General features: G+C 33.9%; 1 pseudogene across 1 annotated transcript; it reads right to left on the bottom strand.

Annotated features, from left to right (window-relative positions):
* Positions 1 to 743: 743 nt before the first annotated feature.
* On the bottom strand, positions 744 to 20,770 carry LOC144230959 (complement factor H-like; annotated as a pseudogene). The gene is made up of 8 exons (XR_013334928.1): positions 20,737 to 20,770; positions 18,371 to 18,551; positions 12,342 to 12,519; positions 10,592 to 10,777; positions 10,294 to 10,471; positions 7,382 to 7,543; positions 2,210 to 2,389; positions 744 to 1,742 (listed from the first exon to the last, which is right to left on the bottom strand). The product of XR_013334928.1 is annotated as a complement factor H-like (transcript).
* Positions 20,771 to 21,937: the final 1,167 nt, after the last annotated feature.

Here is a 21,937-nt window from a genome sequence, read left to right on the forward strand (position 1 = left end):
TTCAACATGTATTATCTTAGTTTTTAATATATGTTTATTCTAAAATAATATATTCTTGTGGTCCAAAAGTGATATATGGTAAAGGCAGAAAAAAATGGAGAATACTGTTAAGTATTAAGGGGTTAAATACCAACTCTGACCATTAGTATTTCTAACTATAGTTATTATAAATATTCCATTGTACTTCTGCTGACTTTGGTTCTGTAAACATTTATTCAGTGTTCAAACATAGTGTATGTATGTGTGTATGTTTACACTTGATATTGGATTTTTTGTCACTTTTCATGTCCTGTAATGATAATTATGTACCCAATCAGATTCTAATTTCTTTTTATGATTTCTTTTAATTTTTATGTGTGCTAGATAGCCATCTGTAAGAGATTGTGCATTTCATCATTTTTTGGTGTATAGATATCTATTGAAAAATAAGCAAAAGTTAAGTGATAACTGCTTACATCTCATTGTTAACACAGGTATGACATAGTTAGGTGTTTTGGAAGTGATGTTCTTTTGGAATGGAGAAAAGCATTTTCTTCCATTTCCTCTGAAATAGTCTCAGGAAGCCTCAGAAGTTATGGAGGGAGCTTTGAGAAAGTTAGGAGGAAAATGGATAGAGAAGCGGGCACTGAAAGTGATTGAATCCAATTTCTTACCGTAGATATTTTATGAATAAGACACATAGTATTTTGGTTTGCCAACTTTTAATGTGGTGCTTTTAAGAAGTGATTCATTTTTCTCTTAGATTATAATTATACTATCCACATGTTTTAAACACATATTCTGATTTATGAATAAAAATTATTAAAGCTTGAAAAAATAAACTGAGAATTGAATTAACCATGAAAAATTCTGAATAAGTGTACATATTTTAATATTAGGACTACATTTTAGCCATTGGTTTGTACACAAACAGGATACGTCAGTCTCCCTTCCCAACAGGCTTCTTGGAATGTATGAAGTGACATCTGTCTACAATATCGAAGTTGACACACACATTCAACAGTATCCCCTGGTTTAGCATAAATTTGATTCCTAAAACTCCATCGTAACCATATGCTATGTTTTTCCAAGATTTCATCTGATATAACACATATACCTGAAAGTACAAAAGAATGAACATAAAACATTAAGTAGTAAATAAATATTTTCCACAGAATGTCAGACTTTCAAGTGCATTCTTCCATGCTGGCTCAGGGCTTCATCCTGAACATACTGCAAAATCCAACATAAGAGACTGTGAAAGATGTAGACAAGAAGTCAGTCTTTCGAGGATCTCAGAATTCAAAGAATCACACTGCAGTGAGTTATTTGGGTTTTTACTGGGCCTTCTGTGTATCCTAGACTGGGCACTGAAGAAGAGTGTAAGCCAGAAATGATACCAAGTTCAGGGAAAAAAAAAAAAAAAAAAAACGTTCCAAGAATTTACTTTATCTCTTTAGACAATGGCTCAGGAAAGGAGCAACTTAGCAAGGTAAGCATTTTTTATAATACTTAAATTACTTCAGAAAAACATCAGAGAAAAAAACCTAAGACCACCTCTCCCCCCATCTGGATCCAAAGACCAAGTGAAGAGTGTGGACTTCCACCCTGCCTGGTTGTAATGGGGATATCTTCTGAGGATATCTTGTAACCACGTTCACAAATATAACTTAATTTAGCGCCATGTGCATAAAGCCTGGTTTCAAGTGTTCCTTTAATGAGTCCATTTTCTACATGAGGTGGTTGAGAACATGGAATTTTCTCTGTATGAAGAAGAGAGAGCAAAGAGTCAGGCGCAAATATAATGTTTACATTGAAAAATACAAACAAATACTGCCTGGGGATTTTAAAATATGGATAATTTGAACAAATTAAATTATTTAAAACTGAAAATATTTGAAACTTGCGAGGATATATGTCTCCCTAATATCTATGCTACTCTCTGCTTGTTCAATATGCCCCTTCATTCTTGTCTTGTTCATCGTAAGGAGTAAAATAGGCAGAAACAGAATTCTTATCCCATATTTACAGAGTAACCCATAAGTTTTGTCTGTGTTTATTTCACAGAAGTGAAAGAACAGTGACTGACTTGTATACTTAGATTGTAATTCACTGTATCAAGATAAAGTGGAATATAGAGAAAGGCTTCATCTTGTTCATTTATACAAAGCACAGGGGAGTGCTAACCTCATTTCAAAGAACATCATAAAGTAAATTATGCGCTACTCACCAACACAGCGTGGTATTGACTGCCATCTTCCATCTTTATACACAATTTCTACTGTGTCACGGATTGTATAATTTTCTTGACACAGAAGAGATTTTTCTCTATCATGGTAATTCACTGTAGTTGTCATATCTCGAGCATTGGGAATCTGAGGTGAAGGTGGTCATGACTGCATTTGTAGCTCTAAAAGCATTAAAATTAGATTTCTTGAATAAAAATCAGAGCTTAAAAATATCAAGAGGATAATGTAGTAGAAAACAAAATGAGGTATCATAAATGGTCAAATAATAATGGAATGCTCTGGATTTAAATATGTTATACTCTTTGATACTTCAATGTATCACATTTGGCTTATTCTCATGGTTTTCTTTATTGTTTCTTCCTTTTATTCTTTCTGTGATCATAATTTATATAAGACCTCTTTTAATTATTTCTAACTATTAAGATGTTCTAGCTAAATTACTCAGGATCAGGCACTAAATAAAGGTTTTCTGTGAATACACACCAGGAAGTGTATACTCTAAATCCTTTCAATTGTCCACATTTTACATTTAATTCAGGGAAATATTTGAGCAAACTTTATTCAAGCTATTAATGTCAGATTTTCTATTTCTAAGCTGATATGAGTATTGTATATTTCATAAGAAATTTTTTTTGCTATATTTATTTTTTTTAATTTTTTTTAAATTTTTATTCAGGTTTTGAGAGACAGAGAGAGACAGAGCATGAGCGGGTGAGGGGCAGAGAAAGGAAGACACAGAATCCAAAGCAGGCTCCAGGCTCCGATCTGTCAGCACAGAGCCCGATGTGGGGCTCGAACTCACAAACAGTGAGATCGTGACCCGAGCTGAAGTCAGACACTCAACCGACTGAGCCACCCAGGCGCCCCTGCTATATTTACTTTAAGTATTTGGCTTTTTTTTTTCAATGTATTCTCTTCTGTGTCTGCTGTTTAATCATTTTTCGTCCTAATGATCTAAACATGTACTTCCTCTTGATAAGTCTTTTTTTTTTAATATTTTTATTTATTTCTAGGAGAGAGAGAGAGAGAGAGACAGCGTGAGCAGGGGAGGGTCAGAGAGAGAGGGAGTCACAGACTGAAACAGGCTCCAGGCTCTGAGCTGGCAGTCAGCACAGAGCCCGACGCGGGGCTCGAACCCACGAACCGCGAGATCATGACCTAAGCGAAAGTCGGACGCTTAACCGACTTAGCCACCCAGGCGCCCCTCCTCTTGATAAGTCTTGCCAGAGGTTGAATTTAGCTGAATTTTATCATGATATCATCTAATTGTGCACACTACATATACTTGTTCTTTATACAACCATACCACAATAAAACTATTATAAAAAGAAAAACGATTAGAAAACACAAACATTTGGAAATTAAACAACAAACTTCTGAATAACTGACATGTCAAAGAAGAAATCAGAAGAATATTAGAAAATATCTTACATCGTATTTAATAAAAATAAAATGCATATAAAAATTTTCAAGACACAGCTATAATAGTACTTAGAAAGCAAAATGTAGTTGTAAAGTTTATATTTTAAAAATAGGATGGTTTAAGCCCATGTTTTTAATTTCTACCTTAAGAAATGAGAAAAAGAGGGGCACCTAGTGGCTCAGTCAGTTAGACATCCAACTTTTCAATTTTTTAATGTTTTAGTTATTTCTAAGAGAGAGAGAGAGGCAGCATAAGCAGGAGAGGGTCAGAGAAAGAGGGAGAAACAGAATCCAAAGCAGGCTCCAGGCTCTGAGCTAGCTGTCAGCACAAAGCCGGACACGGGGCTTGAACCCACGAACTGTGAGATCATGATTTGAGCCGAAGTCAGATGCTCAACCGACTGAGCCACCCAGGTGCCCCAGGCATCCAACTCCTGATTTTGGCTAAGGTTATGATCTCACAATTTCATGGGTTCGAGTCTTACATCCAGCTCTGCACACTGACAGCATGCAACCTGCTTGGGATTCTTCCTCTCTCTGCCCTTCCCCACTCGTGCCTTCTCTGTCTCTCTCAAAATAAATAAATAAGCTTAAAAAAAGAAATATGAAAAAGTAAAATTAAAATCAAAGTAATTACAAGAAAGAAAACAAATCAGTGGAAGAGAGAAAACAAAGAAAATGGAGAAAGACATGTAAAAAAAAGAGAAAATGAATAAAGCAAAAATAATGAATGTTAGTAAATCTAAAAAAAATAGAAAAAAGAAAATGGAGAAAATTAAGAGTATTTAAATTGGTTATTTAAAAATACCTAGAAAGAGTGATCTAGATAAAAGACAGAAACAAATATCAATATCAAGAATGAAAAAAGTGTTATCATCACAGATACTATAGAATTAAAAGGAAGATGGAATATTGGCTATGAGAACAATTGTATACTAACCAATTTGATAAATTAAATAGTGAAAAAATGGTGATATTTTTTGAAAAAACAACTTGTTCACACTGACAAAAGACTATTAATATAGAAAATCTGAATAGCCCCTACCACCTATGGAAGAAATTAAATTTTCTATCAAAAAAAATTTTTTTTAAACCCCATCTGTATATCAGGTGACTTCATAGGTGAATTTTATCAGTTACTTAAGGGAAAAAGAGTACAATAATAATATGTGTAATAATACTGCACATGTACCTTCAGAACAATAGAGGATTACAGAACACTTCTCAGCCAGATTGCTGAGTCTATAATATCCCTGACAACAAAACCTTGCAGAGACATTACAAGAAAACATAACTGTAGATTAATATCCCACATGAACACAGATGTAAAAAAGATCTTAAAAATATATCAGCAAATTTAGTACATGAAAATATATCACTAAACGAGTTGACTTAAGAAATGAGAGATTTAGGGGCACCTGGGTGGCTCAGTCAGTTGAGCATCCAAATTTGGCTCAGGTCATGATCTCAGGATCCATGGGTTCGAGCCCTGCACCGGGCTCTGTGCTGACAGCTCAGAGCTTGGAGCCTCCCTCTGATTCTGTGTCTCCATCTCTCTCTGCTCCTCCCCTGTTTGTGCTCTGTCTCTCTCTGCCTCTCACAAATAAATAAACATTTAAAAAATTTAAAAAAAGAAATAGATTTAGGGGCATCTGGGTGACTGAGTCAGTGTGACCTCGGCTTAGGTCATGATCATGGTACATGAGTTTGAGCCCTGAGTTGGGCCTTGTGTTGACAGCTCAGAGCCTGGATCCTGCTTTGGATTCTATGTCTCCCCATCTCTCTTCCCCTCCCCTCCTACAGTCTGTCCCTCTCTCAAAAATAAATAAACATTAAAATAAATAAATAAATAAATAAATAAATAATTTATTCAACATTTAAAAACTTATATATGCAATTCATTATAATAACAGAATTAAGAAAGCCATATTATCATGTTAATAGTACATCAAAAGCACTTGAAACATCAGTGGTTGATGATAAAATTGACTCAGCTAAGTAGGAATAGGAAATAATTCCTTTGATCCAATAAAGGATATCTATAAAAATCCTAAGCTGACATTATAATTGTGATAAAATGTTAAATGCCCTCTCCCAGTGGTCAGGATTAAGGGAAAGATGTTTGTTCCTTTAAACAGTTTATTTAAGGTCCTAGCCAATGCAATAAGAAAATAAACAAAAAGTAAAAATAAGAACAGACTCCGACAGATAAAATCTTGTATTTGCAATGATATAACTGCTGATAGAAAATTGTAACAGATCTAAAAGCAAAAATTGTAATAGATCTATAAAGTGATACATAAAATGAGGCAACTTAATATAGTTTCAAACTAAAAATCAATAAAATTAAATGCATTTCTTTATATTTGCAGTAAAACTGGAAAATGTAATTTTGAAAAATTGCATTTATAGCATAAAAATATGAAATAGGAATCTTTTTTTATAACCATAAAACTTCTACACTTAAAACTTTAGTGGGAAAATGGAAGCAGAAAAAATATTAGAAGAGATCTAGTATGTTTATGGATTGAATACTCAATATGATTAAGATGATAATATTCCCTAATTTATTTTTCATTATACAAACCATCCATTTGATTATACAAGCAGATATCTTATAGAAATTTATAAGCTTTCCTTGAAACTTTTATGGAAAGGAAAAGGCAAGAATAAGTAAAGCAATTTTGAATAGCAAGAATATATTAGCACAAATCAGACTTCAAGACTTATAAAACTATAGTCACCAAGGCAATGGGGCAGGAATAAAGATAGATAAATAGATACATGGGCTGAGTAAAGCGTCTAGAAGTAGATCAATACTTACATAGGTAACTGATTTTCATTTCAAAGTCTTTTCCACACAATTGCTAGAACAATTGCTACCTGTATTTTTAAAAAATCAACCCCTATTTTATACCAAGCTCAAAAATTAATATAATATGGATGATATACCTAAATATAAATGCTAAAACTATAAAGCTTCTAGAAGAAAATGTAGAGCATATATGCTTCATTCCATGTAAATATTTCTTATTTCCTTTTACAAGAGAACGAAAAATATGTTGAACCATAGATAGTAGATTGGGTTTTGATATTGATGTGATACCACTTTCCATGTATTCTAGGCTTGGGGAAATTGGTTAAAATAATTGAGAATAGTAAGTTAAGGTGTCCTACTGACAGAGAAGAGAGATACAAATACAAAAAGTGGAAAAATGGAATAAGGCCTGTTCTATTCAATAGGAATTGGTGGTGTTAATAGGATGTAGAGGTTTCAAGACAGATAAACACATAAATAAACAGGTGACAAGAGAGATGCCTGCATCCATAAATAGATACATACTTATATGAATACACTAATAGATATATTGACAGGTACGTAGATACATACTAGTTGTAAGCAGAGGCATAGGTACCTTTGTGTGTAATAAAGGGAGTTAAGAGCAATGGTATTCCAATAGTAATTAGTACACCTACTGCCCAGATGTTAATTTAAAGCCAGGTTTGTAGGTGGTATGTTACACAGCTAACTAATACAGTAATGATACAATATTAATACAACAATGATACAATGAATATTTAGAAGCAGTGCTTCCGCTATTTTTAAAATTACCTTCCAGCTTGAAAATTGTAATAATAAATAGCTAATTTTTTAAGGCACAAAGATCATTCTTTTACGAGTTAGAAAGAAATCAAATAAATTCTTTAAAACATTATAAATAAGAGCTTACCTGTGCAGGTTATTTCAGGCTCCCACCTTCCATTTACGCAGATCAAGTGCTTGTAGTCTGATCTTCCTCTACATTTGTAACGCATATTGGTATTATGATCAAATTCAATCACCTCATATGAAAACAACTGTGATGATTTACACTTCTTAAGTTCATTTGTTGCTATAAAATTAAAATATTCCCTTGACAAGACTAATCATAAAAATCAAAACTACTACATAAAAAATAGCAATAGAGTCAATAGTCTATTTTATGCTCACAAATCCCACCAAGTCATCCTGATCATATTGCATGAAATGGGCTTGTCAAAAAGACGGAAATAACAAGTGTTGGTGAGGATGTGGAGAAAAGGGAACACTTGTGCATTGTTGGTGGGAATGTAAATTTGTGTGGCCACTTCGGAAAACAGTATGGAAGAGCCTCAAAAAATTAAAAATAGAACTACCGTATGATCTAGCAATTTCACTTCTAAGTATTTATCTGAAAAAAAAAATGAAAACACTAACTTGAAAAGACATATGCACCCCATATTTATTGCAGCATTATTTACAATAGGCAAGATATAGAAGCCATCTAAATGTCCATTGGCACATGAATAAAGATGTGGCATATAAATAAAATGGAATATTTATTTAGTCATAAAAAACAATAAAATCTTGCCATTTGCAGCAACATGGATAGACCTTAGAGGGTTATGATAAGAAAAATAAGTCAGACAGATAAATACCATATTATTTACTTATATTTGGAATCTAAAAAACAAATTGAAAAACTCATGTATATAAAGAACAAATTGGTAATTGCCAGAGGCAGGGGTAGGGTTGGGTGAAATGGGCGAAGGGAATCAAAAGATACAAACTTCCAGTTATAAAATAAATAAGTCATGGGGATGTAACAGCATAGTGACTATAGTTAATAATACTGTGCTGTATATTTATAAGTTGCTGAGAAGTAGATCTTGAAAATTCTCATCACAAGAAAAAACAATCTATAACTGTATATGGTGATAGATGTTAGATTTAGTGTGATCATTTCACAATGTATACAAATATCACATCATTATGTTGTACACCTAAAATGAACATAATGCTGTATGTCAATTATAAATATATATACATATGAAAATTAAAATCGACCTTAGAAAAGAAATTGGTTATTTAAAGTCATGAACTGTTTTCTGTACATGCTCTTAGAACCTTTGAGAAGCTATTTTTTTACACCTAACCATCCTATAATCCAATAATATTATAATGTCATAATAATAAATTTTTGCTAGCTTCAATATGTTACATATGGACTATAGAAGCTTTTTATATAGTTATATATTTCAATAATTCAGTTAAGAATGGGAGTCCTTTTTGAAGTTGATAAAATCTCTTCATAGGTCTTTGCTAGTATTTGTTGTTTAAATTAACAAGATGAAGAAGGCAAACTCAAATAAATTGGCCAAAGATTTTGAAATGCAACCTTAAGAAAAAATAAACAAAAAGGAGTCTAATTTAAAACAAACTAGAGGCTCCAGTCTTAGTCCTATTTTTAGAATTGGTCCCAAGTGTTGACGGACATAAAACAAGGTATTCTTCAAGGGATAGTAACTGAAGGAAGATCTGTAATCAAAAGGAGTGGGGGTGGTTGTTATCATGTCCAATTTTCAAAAGGATTTCTTTGTTCATGAGGAGAAAATAAACCTATGGAGAAAAGTGAAAGGAAGAGTGGAGGTACAGAATAAACACTGAGAGAGGAAAACTGGAGTAAAATTTAAGGTAGCTGGAAATGTTACATTAAATGTAATATAGGCAGAGGATTCACATTAAGGAAAACTCTGAGACCAGAGCAGAGTAATCATTGAAGCAGATGTTTTGATGTTAAGTTATAATGAAAAGATGAAAGTTTTCATGCCTGATCTCACCTTTGGTTTTTTCCCACAAATGACAGAAATGAGGTGAGATCATTTGTGGCACTAGGAGAGCACTAACATGAAGTTTGGTCTTCGGGGACTGGCAGTACCTTTGACAGGAATGTATTTAGCAACGATGTTTAATAAGCAACAAAATTTATTGATCTATTTAACAAACTCCTGTTGAGTGCCTTCTCTATGCCAGCCAGTCTTCTGAGTATTGGGAATAAATCAGTGAAGTATGAAACTCTGTTGTCATGGAGATTGACTCCCAGCTGTATCTTCTCTTGGGATTAATTAATGCCTAGAAATTGGCTGAATAAATAAGACTAGACATCCTGGTTTCTCTTTGAACGTAGAACCCAGAGAAACTCTTGGAAAGAACTCATCCAAAGGGTAAAGTGAAAGGAGGCCCCCAAGGTTCTTCAAATTTGTCCTCAGAGTGCAGAATGATTCACTTATAGTATCTGAATTTTTTCTTGGCCCAATCTCCCCTGCCTCCTGTGACTGAGTTATACTACCGACTGCCCACCCTCCAGCACATGACTTTCTTTTGCTGCATTTGAAACTGCCTAGGTAATCACCAATGTTAGAAAACTTGAGAGAGGCAAGATTCCTCTGGGAGTATAGCTGGTGGTATTTTGTCAACTTATTTCCTTGTTTTCCAGGGCCTGAAAGAAAAAGTGCCGTGTGAAAACAAACAAACAAAAAAAAGCATTTATGTAAAGATAGTTATAAATTTGCAGGTATATATATATACCTGCAAGTATAAGTAAAGAAGTAAAGTCAGTATCAGAGACAGGGAGAGTCATAAAATCCAACTGCTAGTTTATATTTTACCCCTGTTGGTACATATTGAACCATAACAACAAATGTTTGAATTTGTTGTTTATAATTTAAGACCTGACATGTTTGACAAATATCTCTAAATTTCAAAAACATTGTGACAGGCATAGTTTTTATAATAAAAATGTTAAGTTTTATTGAATGGCAATTCAAGAACTGCTGTTCTCACCAACACACTGAAGAAGTTGGTCCACATTCCACTAACACATGTAAATTGATCTGTGTCCAATCAATATAAATGTTTCTCTGCACTTGAACTCCACTGAAGCTCCATGGTGATAGGGAGGGGCAGAAGACTCAACAACATAGCCATAATCAAGTCCAGGTATATCACCACATGTACTGCCCTCTGTGAAAAATGCAAAAAAAAAAAAAATGTTTATATTTAAAATAGAATTTATGTGGTTATAAGCATATAAACAAAAAGTGTTGATTTAATCAAGTTTGAATGTTCATGCTTTTTATACATTACCAATACATATAGATAAGTTTGTCCAGATTCCATCAACACACTGAATTTTATTAGAACCCTTCATCGAAAATCCGGAGTTGCAAACGTATTCCACCACTTCGTTATGTTCGTATTTTTCTGTTTGTTTCCTTAATGTCCCCATTGGGGAGATGAGGAGGCATACCACATGATTTTACCTCCCCTACAGTAGAAATACTGTGTAAATAACGGTTACAATGTCTATTGTAGAATTTCAAAATCCACTAGAGATATTTTTTTCTTTAATAATTTATTATAGCGTTCTTAAACAATAAAAAATGGTGTTTACACCAGATTCATTTCCCGGTTCTATTACTTATACTGAACTAACCTATTAGAAGTGTATTTAAGCCTTGAAAATATGCTCAATATACAAAAGCATAAATCTAAGGATGTGCAAAACTGATACCTGAAAATGAGAAAACACTGTAGAGGTAAAGAACCACATAAAGAAGAAATATAGTTCCAAAGATTTAATACTGTTAAAATACTTAATTTTCCCCAACGATCTATAGAACCAATGTTATCACAGGCAAAATCACTGTAGGTTTTTTTGTAGAAATTGACAAACTGATTCTAATATTCACATGGAAATGCAAAGAAACTAGAATGGCTATAAAACTGAAAAAGAAGAAAAGTTTGAAAGAATAACATTACATGATTTCACTACGTATCATAAAACCACAGTAATCAAGAAGCTGTGGTTTGGGCATAAAGACAGAAAGATTAAAAAAAACAGAATGGGGTTCAGAAAAGGACCCAAATGTATACAGACAATTAATTTTTGACAACCTAAAAAGGCAATTCAAGGTAAAATGATAGTTTTTTTCTACAAAATGATGTAGAATGATTGGATACTCACATAAATCTAATCAGAGCTTTGATTCCATCATACCTCATAGTCATGTCTCACATACAAAAATTAACCAAAAATAGAGTATAGGCTTAAACGTAAAACCAGAAACTATAAATCCTTTAGAAAACAGAGGAGAAAATCTTTGTGAACTGAGATTAGCAAAATGTCTTACATCTGACACATTAAAAAGTTAAAGACATAAAAAATATTTTCTGACTACCTTACAATCCTATAAACATAAGAAACTTCAAGGGTGAATTAGAAACCTGGGCACTAGCCCTGAATTCAATTTTGAAAGTATAGCTCAGGTAGGAAAAGGTAGCAAAAAACTGTTCAATAATCTAGATATTCTAAAGTGTATTCAAACCAATTAGTAAATATAGCTGTACAATTATATTAATATTCACATTGCAGGCAAACATTTTATCAAAAAAAATTTTTAAAAATACCATCATTTGAGATGAGCACTTGATCAACATATTTTCACTTAGATTAAGCCATATATGATTGAATTGGCCAGAAGTTTAGACACAATCAATGAAATGAGTTAAAGCCCATGCTATTAAAAATGTCCAATATTAATGGTAGATTTCTAGGCAAAAGGAAAAGTAACAAAAGCCCCTTCAGAGTCAGACATCATATAAATATCTATGCATACTTCCATTTTATATTTCAATAAATGATTGGAGATTAATTTCTTAATAATAAGTGTGAAGTATCTACTACCCAGCATATGTCCTTCAGAGGGTCTCATCTGGCTTAATGCATTAGATTACAGACACACTGGAAGCCAAAAGAAAATTAAGAGAGAAAAAAAATTGATATCCAAAATTTAAATTCTTGTTTCAGCAGTTGTAGGATAAATATTCACCTTTACATGTTGGAAGATTAGGGGACCATCCAAAATGGTAACATTGAACTGAATCTGGTCCAACTCTTGTAAGCTTTTGTCTGCAAGAAAATTTCAACACATCTCCAACTTTATATTTGTCTTTTTTGGGCTCAGCATTTGGGCCCAGTATTTTTCTATTTGGAGAATCAAGCATTCTCTTTTTATTAAAAAAAAAAAGTAAAATAATTTAATGAGAATCTATAATTGATCGTTGCCAAAATAAATTTTACATACCTCATGTAATAATGAGGTGCAATGTATTCATTTACAGAGGGGCTTCAGATAAAGTCTCTGCTTTGAAAATTGTTACATATTAGGTTTTATCGACCTTCTAAAGCCATACAGGACTCTATGAGAAATATTAAGGTGTTGAACAGCAATAGATTTATCCTGAAAATGTATTTGTAAAATCAATTTGCCTATACTGGATCTGATATTATCACTGACATTTATGAAATAATGTTATGTTAATGTTATATTTTTTGTACTCTCAAACCAGAAAAGTATTCTCTCATTAAAAAAAACTAATGCTACAATTTTTAAATTGCATACTTAAATAAAAATTGGTGCTTAATAACGGACCTGGAAAGCTAAAGAGAAGTATTTCTAAGGTATTTTAGTGAGAGGAACATTTAGAAAGCTTAAGTGATAATTTATAAGTGAAGAAATCAAAGTGAAACATGAAATACAATGAACACACATGTTCAAGGCCACAGAATCATATTCTGGGTGTCCTGAATAGTTATGTAATGTTCAACTAACTGTTCTTATTATTATATTAACTTATAATATATATGTTATATATAAACTTATATTAACTTTTAATAAATTGTTAATTGTTCTGATTCAAATTAGAATTGCCTAAAATTATCTCTTAAAATTTGTGACATCGCTAAGTATTATCAAAAACTGCATTTTTCTTATTGGGAATCCTCTTATATTGCTAATTCGTTTATAAAAATTAAACACTGTAATTTGAAAATTTGAATCATACTAAAAAGAAAATTCATACTACCTAGAAGTATTAACACAATCATAAAATTAGATGTAAGGGAACTATTTTTTTTTAATATTTTTATTTATTTCTAGGAGAGAGAGAGACAGCGTGAGCAGGGGAGGGTCAGAGAGAGAGGGAGTCACAGACTGAAACAGGTTCCAGGCTCTGAGCTGGTAGTCAGCACAGAGCCTGACGCGGGGCTCAAACCCACGAACCGCGAGATCATGACCTGAGCGAAAGTCGGATGCTTAACCGACTAAGCCACCCAGGCGCCCCAGTAAGGGAACTATTTTTAAAAGTAATGCCATGAGCGGCGCCTGGGTGGCACAGTCAGTCAGTTAAGCATCCGACTTGATTTTGGCTCAAGTCATAATCCTACAGTTCTTGAGTTTCAACCGCACTTCAGGCTCCACGCTGACAGCAAGGAGCCTGCATGGGATTCTTTCTCTGTCCTTCTCTCTGTGCCCCTCCCTCCGCCTCTCAAAATAAATAATAAACTTTTTTACAAAAGTAATGCCACAAAAACAACTCCACAATCTGCTTTTGTTTTAATGTTGAGTTTTATAGCTTAGTTGAGAGGGTCACACCTGATGAGAACTACAGGAATTTCTCTCCTAAAATTCTATTCCAATCTTCTATGTAGTAATTCTTTTATTTCTATGTATCTTTGCTTATATACTTTGTGCTCATTTTATATAAATTCTCTATCTCAACATATTGTGAAAAAATCTGCCCTAACACCAAAAAAATACATAATAATAATAAATCTTGGCTGTTGGCTATTTTCCAATTGTTATAGTTATATAAAGATAACAACTTTTAAATTGTGATTTAAAGAAGAGTTTGATTGTTTCTCATTGCCATGTGTAGCAACATGGATGGACCTTGAGGGTGTTATGCTGAGCGAAATAAGTCAGGCAGAGAAGGACAAATACCACATGTTTGCACATATAGGAGGATTAGGAGGAACTTAATGGAGGACCGTGGGGGAGAAGAAGGGGGGAAATAGTGGGGGNGTTTGAATAGGCATATCCTGGATTAGAGATATTTATCTTTATCCAAAAGTCAAAATCCCAAATCCAAGCACTGATACTTGGAAATGCTAGTATAAATTTTTTAAGTGTACATTTATTTAATATTTCTGAAAACACTCTTTGGCTTAAGTGGTTTATGATAACAATAATTCTTTGGAAACTTCTCCCCAGGGGGAGAATGTTCAGTACATTTGAAATAAACTCAGATATCATTCCATCTTTGTGCAATTTTCTGCTACATGGTTGAGGAAAGTTATTTGAAAACAACACTACACTGTCATTTATTCACTCAACTTTTGGAGGCCTTACCGTGCTGGTGAATTCCTACCAATGGGTTCATAGTGTCATAAGTTTTATAAAATTGGCAATAAAAGCCTTATTGGCCACATCAATTTCTACCACTGTCCCTGTCACTCCAACTTCTACTCTATCCCATTTTCCTAACCTGTGGTGACATTGGAAAGATTCTGAAAATTATATATTTATGATTTTGAATTCTTTTTTTAAAGAAGACCCATCAAAATTGTAAAAGCTTCTGATTTTATAAAACCTGTATCTGTCTCTAATCCCAGAAAAGAAATTCATGATCATCTTAAAAGGCTCCGCTTCTACTCGGACTAAAACCCAAATTCTTTATGATCCATTTCTTGCCTACACTTCCAATATAGCTTACGTCTCTCTCCCCCTGTCAATCCAGACTCCAGGCTTTATGATCTTTGGGTTTCTTTTAATAGCTCAAGCTCTTTGCTATTCAGCTGTTGCATAGCCCCCATCTCTATCCTGAAGAGTTTTCAACCTTTCTTTGTGTATATACCATTCTATATAAAATTGAGCCCTCCATCTCCACCCCACCCCCATTTTCTAAGTTCTTCGATTTTTTTTTTTTGTTTCTTTGTACACAGTTATATATAAAACATATTTAAAATGTTTTTTATCATCCAGTCCATTATTTGGCTTAATTCATTTTTTGTTTGTTTGTTTGTTTTCCTACTGGAATGAAAGTTCCCAAAAGGCAGACCCACGTTTGGGGGCTTTCACCATTTTCTCCTAGTCGATGTCAAGCTCATAAATAGGTATTTGTTGACAGCCTGAATTAATCAACTTTAACTGGGACCAACACACTACTAAGCAAGTCTACCTCATCTTAATAATAAACTCACTGTGTGCCCCTTTCCTGAAGTCTCTATTTTAAACCTTTTCCCACACTTCTAAGTGTTCCTTCTCCTCCTTGCCCCATGCACAACTCGATCTCCAGTGATTTTGTCTTATATCTCAAAGGAAAATAGAAACCATCAGCTCCTGCTTCATTCCCGCATGAGATTTAAACATTTGTTTTTCTTCCTTCCTCCTTTTCAAAATTGGAAGTAACTCTTGCTGCCACAGAAGCATCGTACTTCCACGGAGCTCTGGTTCCCTTTCCTTCCCACGTCCACAGGGAACTGTCTACCTCACTTCAGTCTCCCTTATGTCCTAGTCAACATTCACTCGGCTCTAATTTCCTCTATCTTAAAAAAAAAAAAAAAAAAAAAAAAAAAACACCCAACTACCTTTGGTATATGATTTCCACTAGCAATATTCTGCATTTTCTATTCACATAAACTTCTTGAAAGATGTAAGACCAATGGTGTTCTGAAGTTCTTACTGGTAACTTTTCTTTGGTATATTCTAGTTAACTTCTGAGCCATGCATTCCTTCCAAAACTATTTCTGTTGCAGTTATTGTTGGCCTCCAAGTAGCCAAATCTGGCAGATTTTCAGTCTTCTAAATAGACATATCAATTTATTTAGTCTACAACCAAAAAAACCTTTTGAATATTAGAACAATTGCACATTTCAAGGCATTTTGCGAATAAAGAGGAGTCAACAAAGCTTCAACTAGGCTTGATATGTTGCCCTAAGATGCATGCTTAGCAAGCAGTGGACTTAGAAAGAGCCCAGCCAGGCTCACTCCCAGGCTTCACTGTTAATCATCCTGGTAGATTTTCTCTTCCTTATTTTCTTCCCTCCATAACTATGACAACATTCATTCCTACATTTTTTCCTCCCAATTTCCACATCCTTTTTTCTATCCACTTTGCCACCTACTCCTCTTCTGTCTGCCACCTAAATGCTAGAATGCTTCAGGGCTCAGTCCCAAGCTCTCTGTTCTTGTCATTCTATATTCTTTTCCAATTTTATATCCTCAGTTACATGGTGATAATCTCAAATATATATACCCTGGCTAGACCTATCTATCCAATTCTGGAGTTCACATATCTGATTTTCATGGAGCTTCAGCCATAATGAGTCCAAGACAGAAGTTTTGATATTCCTCTCAAAGTGCTCTTTCTCATGCCAGCCTCATGTCACAAAAAGGCACCACCATTTATTTACTGAGTTACAGCGAAATGAAACGAAATGAAATGAAATGAAATGAAATGAAATGAAATGAAATGAAATGAAATGAGTCCTTGACCTCTTACTCTTTCTCACACTCAACATTTGGTAACATTATCTGTGCTTTCCACTACCGAAATATATCCCAAGTCTGTCCTCTGCTCGGCATCTACTCAGCCATCACCCTATACAACCCCCACCTTTCTCACCCTACATAGACTCCTGAATCTTTTCTTGAGTACCACAAGAATAGCACACAAGAAGGTGAAGGGGAAGAAGAAATGAAACAACTTTCAAAAATATAAATCAGGGGCGCCTGGATGACTCAGCCAGTTAAGTGTCCAAGCCTTGGTTTCGGCTCAGGCCATGATCTCATGGTTCATGAGTCTGAGCCCCACACTGGGCTCTGCACTGATGCGAAGCCTGCTTAATATCCTCTCTCTCTCTCTCTCCCTCTCTTGCTCTGCCTCTCTCCAACTTGTGCTCTCTGTCTCCAAATAAATACACAAACTTTAAAAAATTACTTTAAAAACTTTCAAATTTTATCATTCCTTAAAAACTAGTTTATGGCTTTTTTTTATTAATGATGAAACGAATCTAAATGCTGACATGTCCTAATATAACCTAAATAATCTTTCCTTTGACGTTTATCTAGCTCCAGCTTAGGAAACTTTCCCACATCTTGACTAGACTTACCAGAGGATCTCCCCAAATACTATTCTGTTGTCAAAGTTTTGCACAGTCTATTTCTATTCATTTCCCCACATAATCAAGCTCTCCTTCTAATTCTGGACAGCTGATTGACAAACACAAAAGGGATTCAGGTAATAGTTCACGGAACTTGTCAAAGTCAGAAAATGAAGGGATTGTCTCAGGACCTGTAGAAATTAATTCTCAAGGTGGGAGGTACAAAGCAGAAACTCGGGAGCAAAATAACTGCAGAATTTGTAAGAAGAGAGCTGAATCGAAAATAATTTAAAAGCTTTCATTTAGTAAAAAAGATTATACTTTAACCACAAATCTGTGATGTGTATGGCCCATAGGAAACATGAATACAGTGTGAGTATTTTCTTTGGGCTTCAGAATACACCTTCTCTTCCCAGTTTGCATGAAATCAGAAGAGTTCACCTCAACTTTTGTTCCTTAAGAATATTTCCAGGTCATTCACAATTTTGTAAAAGGAACACAAATAGGGGCACCTGGGTGGTATCGGTTGGTTGATTGTCCGACTCTTGATTTCAGCTCAGGTCATGATATCAGGGTTGTGGGATCCAGCCCCACATCAGGCTCCACACTGAGCATGGAGCCTGCTTAACATTTTCTCTCTCTATTTTTCTCTCTTTCCTCTACTCCTCTCCCCCACTCATGCTCTTTCTATCTCTCAAATAATTTTAAAAAAGAACACATACAGGTTTTTTTTTAACTCATTGTTTTGAGGTAACTGATAACTGTTCTTAAAGATCAAAAGGGTTTTTTTTTCCCCATTGAAGTATAGTTGACAATGTTATAGTGGCTTCAGATGCGCAACACAGTCATTCAACAATTATAGACTTTTTTATCCTAAAATAAATAAATAAAAAAGAATACCTGAAAGAAAAGTACTTACCATAACACATAGGTGTATCAGACCAACCACTGTTACCACATACTACAGAACCTGTCTTGCACCCAAGTTTGCTTTCATATCCATCATAGCATTCAAATTCTAACTTGTCATTGAGCTTAAATGACGTACCACCACTTTTGAGTTTGGCATTCTCAAATACTGGCATATCACAAGATTCTACTTCATAACAGAATTGAAGATTTTATTGACAATGTTAGCTAATGAACAACTTAACTTAGTAAATCCCATCCCTAAAACAAAAAAGCTTTATCAATTAATATGTGCTAATGAATTAAACACAGAGTGAAAGTAATCTAAAAAGATCAGTGACAAGTTCTCTTGAAATAGTTACCAAAAGTGAAAACAGTGTTTCTACACAGCTTTTTATCATCACTAAAATCCTCTGAAATTTTATTTTGGGAACATTTTTCTCAATTCAATTATATTTATGCATTCATGGCATGCTAGTAATAAAAGAAGCCATTACAGTATATAGTGTTTTTTCCTGAGACATCAGAATAGCATTTTGAGAATTAAGATGCCAAACTTCTTAGCAGATGCAATACATATACCAGAGAAAAATGGATAATTAAACACAAAGATTGATGTATTTATTTTGTAAAACATTTTCCCTTCCATAATAAGAAATCTTGTCATGGAAAATTAATTACAATGAAATCAAATCACTCTACTAATCCCTTTCGTCAAGTTCAAATTTGAGTTCTGGAAGGAGGTAAGAGAGTTGTCAAAATCAGAAACATGTTTATTTGTTAAAACTTAAATGTTTCTTGAAAGCAATACCTATGTGCAATTGTTGCTTGCCTTTTTGCTCTTTTTCTCTGCTCTATAAATGTTGTTGAAAATGCATGGAAAAAAAAAACACTCGTGAGTAATCCGTACTTCCGAAAGCTTAACGAAGGATCAAGAAGATGAACTATGTAACGATAGGCTTATTTTACAGGTGGAATGAAACTGTTCTACGGTTATCTCCAGGGGTGCCTAGAATTCCAGTGCTAACCTTGGCCAAGATAAGCATGCGATGTGGTACCTAGTGATTTTTAATGTGCAGTTTAAGTACAAAACTCTCTTGGAGACACACTGTACAACCTTGTCTAAATGTTGTATAGGTTTATGATTTATACCTGGTTTAATCAGTAACACAGACTGGTTTCAAGTAGGTAAACATAATGGTATATGAGACCTCTTTATAAATTTGTGTATCAGCCTACCTGAAAATGAGATACCTTGCATATATCTTGGTGGTTTGGAACCCAAAAATGAAAACATCCTGAAAAATGATACTGAATGTCTGTGCTTGTAAGTATTCAAACTTCCCTACAATTGCCTCTGTTTCTTTCTCCCATTGTGCTATGGTCCTTAAGCTTTACAAACCCTAATGTAAGTCTATGCCATGGAGTCCTGTTAATCTTCTAAATCATCAGATACTGCATAATTGATGTAATAAGCTAAATAATCTACAAAAATACTATCAAACTGATAGTAAATCAAGTAAGATTGTGATAAAAGGTCAATACATTAAATGAAATTATATTTTGATATAATAGTAATGGGAAATGGAAAATTAAAATTTTAAATAAAACTAATAGTATTAAAAGAAAAAAACTTGTGCCACAAAAGGAAAGATTTAATGAAACATGTGCATGACTTCTATTCTGGAAATTATATAACCTTCTGAGAAAACGAAAAGGAGACCCAAATAAATGGAGAGATAAACCAAGATCTTAAGTTGAAGGGAAAAATATTTTTACAACCAATTATCCCCAGAGTAATACACAGATTCAACTTAATTCCAATGAAAATCCTAGTAGGTTTTCTGTAGAAATTAATAAGATAATACCAAAACTCAAAGAAAATGGATAACAGCTAAAAAAGCCAAACAATTTTTAAAAATTAATGTATGAATTTCTTACTGCAGCTACAAAGAAAATCCACATACTTATATAAGGCTTAAACAGTACTAATTTATTTCTTAAAATTTTGTCAGTTCAAAATCTGACAGATCACTGGATTAAATCAAGATGTTGGAGGGCTGTGTTACTTTCTTGAGGCTCCAAGGGAGAATCAGTTTCCTTGTCTTTTCCAGATTCTAGAGGCTTCCTGAATTTATTGGTTCATGGTCTCTTTCTCCATCTTCAAAGCCAGCAACTGTTTCTGATCCTTCTTCTACTTCATCTGTTTCTCTCTCTCTCTCTCTCTCTCTCCATCTCTGTCTGTCTCAATCTCACCCTTCTTTCCACACGGTATTACATTGAGCCCATTTAGAAAATCAAGAATAAAGTCTCTACTGCAAGGCCTTCAACATCAGTAATATCGGAAAAGTTCCTTTCTCTGTGTAAGTTACCATAATCACAGGTACAGGGATCAGACATGGGCATCGTTGAGGAGGCCATCATTCTACCCTCCAGAATTAAGAACAGATTGGAGGATTCACACTACATAAATCAAAGGAGGGCATAATGACATAAGGATAAATATATAAATTAGTGGGAAAGAATAAAAAGTCCATAAATAGACACATAGACACACACACACACACACACACACCTATATTCAGTGGATTTTTGACAAAACTGACAAGTTATTCAGTAAGTAAAAAGATACCCTTTCCAGCAAATTGTGCTAAACAACTGAAAACCATGAGAGAAAAAGATGAACCCTATTCCATTCACGAAATACCTAGAAAGCGATCAGAAACATGAATGTAAACACATATGTAAACTTTCCATAAAAAAAAAGTATGACAAATCTTCATGACTTTGAAGTTGGAAAAATATGTCCTATACAGAGTAGAAAATAAATTTTAAAAATTGATAAATTTGGACTTCATCAAAAGTTAAGGCATATGTTCCTGGAAATAAACTATTAGAAACACTAAAGACACAAATGGGAGAAAATATTTACAAATCATACACTTGATAAAGGAACTGTTTCTCAAATATCAAACTCCTACTAAAGTTTAGGAAAAAATTCAATTTCACAGTAGGAGACCTAACAATGGCCAATAAGCAGATGAAAAGATGTTCACCATCATAAATCAACCAGCAATGTAAAATTAAAGCAAAATGACACCCCACAATATGTACAACACAATGGTTAAAATTTTAAACCTGATGATCCTGTTTGTTAATAAAGATGAGAATCAACTGGAATTCTCATACATGGCTGGTGGGATGTAAGATGCCAGTTAACCTGAAATTCGGTAAGGCAGACTCTTATAGATTTAATCATGCACATGACCCAGGAATTTCCTTTTGGGTACTTATACAGCAAATAAATATATGTTCATTCAAAGACCTGAATTCAAATGTTCATAAATAGCTCAATCATAATTGCCAAAACCTGGAAACACTCCAAAAACCCATCAATACTGAAATGGATAAACACATTTTATATCCATATAATGATACCCAACTCCATGATGAAAAAGAATGACCTACTGATGCAAGAAACCACACACAAGAACGTCACAGACATTATGCTAAAATAAAACAGCCAGGGGGCACCTGGGTGGCTCAGTTGGTTAAGCATCCGACTTTGACTCA

This window comes from Crocuta crocuta, unplaced genomic scaffold, assembly GCF_008692635.1.
Source record: "Crocuta crocuta isolate KB4526 unplaced genomic scaffold, BGI_CrCroc_1.0 scaffold3, whole genome shotgun sequence".
NCBI classification, from domain to species: Eukaryota; Metazoa; Chordata; class Mammalia; order Carnivora; family Hyaenidae; genus Crocuta; species Crocuta crocuta.